The following is a 6,950-nucleotide window of genomic DNA, read 5'->3' as shown; positions in this document are numbered from 1 at the left end:
GACACCAAGTCAGATAAGACATGGTCCTGTCCCCAGACACCTCAGTCTGTGGAGGAGATTGGCAATGGAGAAAATTCTAGAACAAAGTGCCATGAGGAGAGCCCAGTGGCAGGGCACTGCTTCGGGGGCACACACATCTTGGGGCCTTGGCACCGCACGCTCTGTCGGTTGCTGAGGGAACCCTCACAAAACAAAAGCCTTCACCCCCAGGCTGATGACGGGCAGACGCTGGTCAACAGAATTTGGGTGGCTGCTTCTAAGAGGGAGGGGCAGTAGTGTTGCTGGGGCCTCCCAGTGTTCGCAGGCGACGTGTAATTCCACAGCAGGAGAAACACCACCCTTCGGGAGCAGAGATATTTCACTTTCTTAGCAAATGGTTGGTATGTCCAGGCAACCATCTGCCATCTGTGTAAGCTCATGAACTCCAGTTCTGCTGCCCCAAGCTCAGATTCAGGTCCGAGCTCACGCTGCAGAGTGGAGTGTGGAAGGAGGGGTTTCACTGGTGCAGACCCACCATTAAGGAGAGAGAAAAAAACCCAGCACCCTTTCAGATAGAGCTTGCCCAGGACTCCCGTGCCAAGTTTCATTTTTAAAAGCTCTGAAACTTTACGCAGATGTATGTGTTTTTGCTTTGTAATCAGATTTCCACCAAACTGATATATCATTAAACCTTTGTTTTTACAATATATGCTTTATTGCAAAACTAATTTCAACCAAGTATTGCAGATGCAATGTAATTTTTATGTCTTAGTTGGTTTTTTTATTTTTAATTTTTTGTTGCTAGGGTACCAAACATTTCGGAGAAAGTAGTTTGATAGTATCTATAATATGGTGGTTTTCTGGGTAAGAGATTGCATTATCCCCATGTAATATATTTGGGCAGACTATATCCATCATGGCTGGGCTAGATAAATAAATTAAAACTCCCTGATTGAGGAAGAAATGTGATATTTCTATTGCTGAGAATGGTTTATGCTTCTCTTCTGTCAGCAGCTGTGTTGCTGGTAAGCCTTATCCCCACCCAACTTCGTAGTTTCCACTTCTCATGAAATATAACAATGCTGCAGTGGCCTTCAGAATGTGAAGACGCTGTCCCCGAGGCTGGTGGCCAGCCCCCTCCCCACCACCACCACACGCCCGGACAGAACCTCCAGCCCTTCAGCCTGGCCCCTCTTCCTAGTTAGTCATGAAACGAACCTCAGGGTCCTCACTAGAAACTGACCATGTTCCCCACATGGCGGGCCCTCTTGGGGACCACCCACCCTTGCCTGGGTATGGGCTGCAGTTCCCGGCTATGAACTTATGTCGGGAGACCCGAGAAGGTGGCCTGTTCCTTCTCTTCCCTCTCCTTCCCCAGGTTAGCGGCCTGGGCTGGACAGGAGTCCACGCCAGCCCCCGGCATCTGGCCTAGGCCAGGTGTTCCTCCGCAGTAGCCAGGCCTGGACCCCAGGGGGTCGTGTCCTGAATCACCCAAGAGGAGACAGCACCTGATTTCCCCTGCGAGGCAGGCTCCTTCGCCAGGTGCAGCGAGGTGCTGCTCCCAGGGATGGGTGCCATTGCCTGACTGCTTTCAAGAGTCCGTCTCATCTCAATACAGAAACTTAGGAAGCTATAGTCTAGTCACTGTAAACTTGGAATATGTCACTCGGAGGCCGTAGGGATGGTGATGATAGACTGCAAACTTCAGGAGGGGGTGGCATCTGAGTATCTGTTGCTGGTCTCCCCCACCTCCAGCCCCTCCTTCCCACGAATGAGGCCCTGTGGGAGAGAGAAGGAATGGCGTGTCCTTCTCTCCCTTCTCACCGCCCATGTGCCACTTCATGAAGAAGAGGAGGAGCCCGGGACATGCGGTGTAGCCTACAGGGATGAGCCTGGGGTCGGGTCTGCAGTAGTTTGTCCGTTCATTTATTTTTAAGCATGTACGCGCTTCAGGCACTGATACGAATCCAAGTGCATGAGACACTATTTGTATCACCTCCAACAAGTCACTGCACATCTGTCCCTCGGTTGCCTCACAACGTTGATGCAAAGATTGAATGACTGAATGGGACACAGCACAGAGTGAGCCTGCAGTAAGGAAGAATGCCGTCACTGCCAGCTCTGTGCTTTTTAGATGAGATCTGAGGTCCGCAGAGCTGTCGTGTGGGTCTCTCTGGGAGGGAAATAGCACCAGCACACCCCACTCAGCTGCCTGGGGCCCTGCTTTCCCGTCAAGACAACTCACCCTCCCTTTTGCGGCAGAAGGACTCATAAGGCTCAGAGTGGCAAAGCATTGCCATTCCCCCCTGTCGGAAAAGGGCCTCTCTGAATTCTTTCCGAGATGGACTCCCAAAGCTAATTACATCAAAGTCTATTCAAACTACCTACCTAAATCTCTCCCAGCCAGCTGCAGAGGTCATTGGAATTGGGAGCAGTTCTTGGGAAAGTTAATTAAATACTTCCACCAGACCATCTACCTTTCCTGGCACAGTCATGGTTAAGATGATGGATTCTAGACTTAGACTGCCTGAGTTCAGATCCTGCTCTGCTGCTTCAGGCTGAGTGATCTTGGGCTCATTGCTTAACATCTCTGAGCCTCAATTTCCTCACCTCTAAACATCTAATAAGAGTTCATACCTCATAAGGTAGTTGTGAGGAATGAATGAGTTAATACACATAAATCTTGAAACAGTGCCTGGCATTTAGGAAAGCACTGGATATGTTAGTGTTTCAGGAGGAATTTCCATTTAAATGAGAAATGTCTGTAGAAGTTGCCTGCACAGCAATCTCTCAGCTCAGGAAAATCTCCCCAGCTGCAGATCCAGCTACGTATTCCTGTGCTGTTTTCCTCTCGTTGTTCAGCACAACACAAATTCCCTTGTTGTCTTTTAAAAATTCAGTTCTTTGGTTTGGTACTTGAGAGATATGAGCAAAGGATGATGCAACAAGAACAGTCTGTATCTTCTTAGACAAGCTTCTTCCCAGGTAGTCAGACAGGCAAGAGTGACACTCAGCAGTGGAACTGGAGTTCTATATTTCTAAGAAGCACTGGGCCAAGCAGCCATCGCTCTGGACTGCTGACATCTCTACCTGTGGCCTGCAAGGGTCACAGACTATGACTCCTTGCAGGGCCAGGGGTTTTGCACACTCACAGGCTGCCCCAGAGCAGTGGTCACCCAGGTGTGGGCTGTGGCTCCCAGGAAGGCTGATGTGAGTCTCACTTGGCCCTTGGAACCCATTGTTGTCAAGGGCCTCCTTTGACCTCCACTACCACCCCGTGACTCCTGCCCAATGTCAGGGGGCTCTGTGCTCTGCTCCTTCAGCCTGCGCCTGGAACGCATGGAAGCCCAGCACTCTGCTGGTCTCTCCCCAGCCAGCTGTGGGCTCCTGGAGGAAGAGGGACCTTGTCTTTAATGTCAACATCCACAGTGCCTCCTGACACAGGGAAAGCTGCAAGACAGGCGGACAGCAGGACAGATGGCCCCTCTCTCCAGCTGTGTCCACCTCCGTGCTCAGAGCTCATGCAAACCCTTTGCTCTCTTTCCTCAATGAAGAGTTACAGCAAATTCATTGCCAGAAAAAGAGGAAAATCCAATTCTTCAGCCTGACTCTGACAATTCTGCCTCCTTCTGTATTGCTTCAAGGGTCTTGGAGAAATCCCTTCCCTCTCCAGGCCCCAATTTCTGGCCAGCATAGCGCTCTGTAGCCCTGGGCTGGCCGCTCTGTCCACAGGTGTGTTTGTAGCTGTTGACATTCTCAAGATTTCCCTTTGTACGTAGTAGGCCCTCTACATATTTCTTGACTGCAGTGGAAACACTGACCATCAGCCAATGCAGATGGACCCAATGAATGTGTACAGTCCCCGCCTGCGAAGCTCAGTCCCACCTGCCCTCGAGGGACTTTGCCCAAACTGGGGGAGGCCTGCCTTCTCTGGTGGCTCAGGCCCCATGCTCACTCTCCCCTTCTGTGTTCCCCTTCCCCTTCCTTCTCCTCCCCCCATCCTCTCCCATACCTGTTCCTCCCTCCCCCTCTCTCCTTTGTCCCTCTCCCTCCCTCTCCTGTGCTCCAATTCATTTCCTCCATTCACCCCACCCTCCCTCTAGTGTGAAGAGCCGGGCCACCTAGAGCCAAGGTCTTGTGCAGCATGCACTAGTGCAGGCATGGCCAGCCCCTCTCCTGGCGGGTCTGCAGCCCCAGGGCCCCCTCCTCTGTGAATGCCCCACCTCCTTCCAGATCTGATCTGAACAGGTGCTGGTACTCTTCTGCATCAAGACAGCTGCTTGTGGCACTGAGATGACAGGTGTGATGTTTTCCCAGGGATGCTGAACTGGGGAAAGCACCAGCTCCCGTCTTAATGGAGTTAATGGTGTTCCGCTCAGGACAGCTGCACTTACATCTGTGTTAAACCACCGTTATTTAAACTTTATGATGCGAGAGGAAGCCAGCCTGTCCACTTGCAGCATATAAATTATGCTGATTGTTCATGCACTTGTTTAACCCTGATTCTCCTGAATTATGAAAGATGGACAGAACTGGGATGGTTCTCAGGGCTCCCCTGGGCCCTGTGGCCTATGAGCATGCTGAGGGGCCCTTGCTCACGGTGTGGGCAGATGGAAGCGGCACAGCTGGAGCCAAGTGCCTCCTGGCCATGAAGGTGCAGTCCTGGAAAGCCCCCAGCCTAGGAGGCCCATTGCTCTGGGCTGGCAGGTGACGTCCTCTGCCGCACCTCTGGGGAGATCCAGATTGCACGTCATAAGGAGAATGGATCCTGCAGCTGGCCTGCTTGTAAATGTCTCCCCTGATAGACACTGGCTTGGTGGTGGTGGTTTGCATCCTAGATATTTTTCCCAAGGGCAAAGAAATAGAGGAAATGCTGATATTTGTGTTTGGTGAAGAAACTGGATAAAGCTCTGAGCAAAATATCTCTGCTTTCAAAGTTAGCTGGTGACTGGGTGTCCCAAAGTCATTTGTCTAGTGACTGCCAAACACAGAAGACCTTTCACATTTCTGAGTTGTACTTGACCTAAACCCAGAAAGAGCAGCCAGCCTGGATTGAAACCAGCTGGACAACTGACCACAGGACGTCCCCAGTAAAGACCTGGTGAAACCCCAAGAGCAAAGGGCCTGTAGGTCAATTGCTGCAGATTCCTTTCAGGATGAAATCCTTTTTGCCCTCCTCTTCCTTTTCTTTGAATTTCCTACATTTGCCAATAAATATAAGACCTGCAGGGAAAATGAACTGCGCATTTTGGGGGGAGGAAGGAGGAGTGATAGAAAACCCCCAGCAGGAAAATCAGCTCTTTCAGTAAGAAATCTGGGAGCAGCTCATGCGGACTTGGAAGTGCTAGAGAGAAGGGTGTGACTGTAAGGTCACCCCTCACCCCAGAGCCCACCTGGGTGGATGCTTCTAGAAGGCTCTCTCTGGAACCCAGCCTCTCAGGCACCGTTTCCCAAGGTTTCCCCATGTGGCCTTAGCTCCTGATTCCTCTATTGAGTTACAAACCTCAGGCTCCAGTTTCCTGACCCCAACCCCTAGAAGTGACTCCTAAAACCTGCCTCTCCCAGGAGATAACCACTGTGATGAGTGTAAGGGCCTGTCCCTGCCTGTCCTGGGCTATCTAGCAGCAGTTTCACTTGCTATGGCTGCTTTTCACCAGCCCCATAGTGTCACGCCCACCTACACATCTGATGGCTTCTACATGGGCCCTAATTCCATGTGACTCTCTAAGCTGGTGTTGAGATGCCCCCAAATAAGGCATCAGGCCCAGCACTCTGCAGAGGGTGCAGGGGATCATCTAAGTGCTAAAGTCCTCTGGCCGGGCTGTAGTACTAAGATGCACAGTTACCCAGCCCCACGGGAGTGCTGTGAGCTAAATGAGGTGGCATCGTGTGGGTGCATATACTGCAGGGCATGCACACCATGGGACCAGAGGAGCTGTGGGCTCTGGAAGCCCCCCTGCCCTTTTCAGTATTTATCTGTATGCCTAAAGGCCACCACTAAAATGTAAATGTTATCTGGAAGGGAAAAACCCGCTACACCATTGTCAGGAGTACCTCCCCGGTACAAATTACCCAATGGGCCATTAAACATCTGGGTGTGAGTTAGTCAACTACCTGAACCATTGGTGGCAGCTGTGATTTAAAAAGAGAACTCGATATGGGGACCTGAATTTAAACCCCTGTCTTATAACCTTTAGTGGATGTCAAGCTGTATTGTGCACCTGGGGAGTCTGTTCAAAAGACAGGGCATCCAGAGCGCCCACCCTGGGATCTGGAATCAGTCTGTGATTTTATAGCAAATGCTGCCGAAAGTTGGGCCAACCTTTGAGGAATGCTGAAAAGCATCTAACGTTGGCAGCTGTCAGCAATCTCTCTCAGCCTCAGTCTGTCTCTAAAGCAGGATGTTAATGTGTTCCCAACAGTGTCACTGGAAGAGGCTGACAACAGCCAGTTGAGCCCGCATGGAGGGTAGGTCATCTGCGTGTAGCCCCGCTCTAAGCCCCAAAGCCAGGGAATGCCCGACACCTACATTCACTAAGAGGGGATGCATTAAAGAGTGTGAGCTCTGTGGTGCTGAGGACAAGCCCTACGCAGACAGGAGTGACACCTGGGGGGACAGGCAGCCCACAGCCATCCACACACCTGTGCTCCTGATGGGAGAGCTGGCAGCCACATGCCTGGCCGTGTGAGCCTACATGCTTCTGCCGGGAGATGGGGTGGGTACTGGATCAGGGCCCCGCAGGTCACTGAGGAAGGTACCGGGCCTGCAGAAAACACACTGTATGGAGAACAGGCTGGAAGCCAAAACTCTCTAAGAGTCAACAAAAACCACTCAGAAGGACAGCCCCGGGGAAGGAAGCAGCAGACGACTTCAGGAGGGGCGAATGAGTAGCATGTTATCTTCCCGCCACTTTATGATCACTGTTCACTGACAGTGCTTGATTTAAAGTGTCGTCTCTGCAGCATCTTAA

The 6,950-nt window shown here is 51.4% G+C and overlaps 1 protein-coding gene across 3 annotated transcripts in view; it reads left to right on the top strand.

Moving 5' to 3' along the window:
* The window catches only part of FSTL4 (follistatin like 4), a 356,770-nt gene that overhangs the window by 109,551 nt on the left and 240,269 nt on the right, over positions 1-6,950 (top strand). The window lies entirely within an intron of this gene.

The sequence above is a fragment of the Manis javanica genome, chromosome 14 (assembly GCF_040802235.1).
Source record: "Manis javanica isolate MJ-LG chromosome 14, MJ_LKY, whole genome shotgun sequence".
NCBI lineage: Eukaryota > Metazoa > Chordata > Mammalia > Pholidota > Manidae > Manis > Manis javanica.
This window is presented reverse-complemented; position numbering and strand designations above follow the sequence as displayed.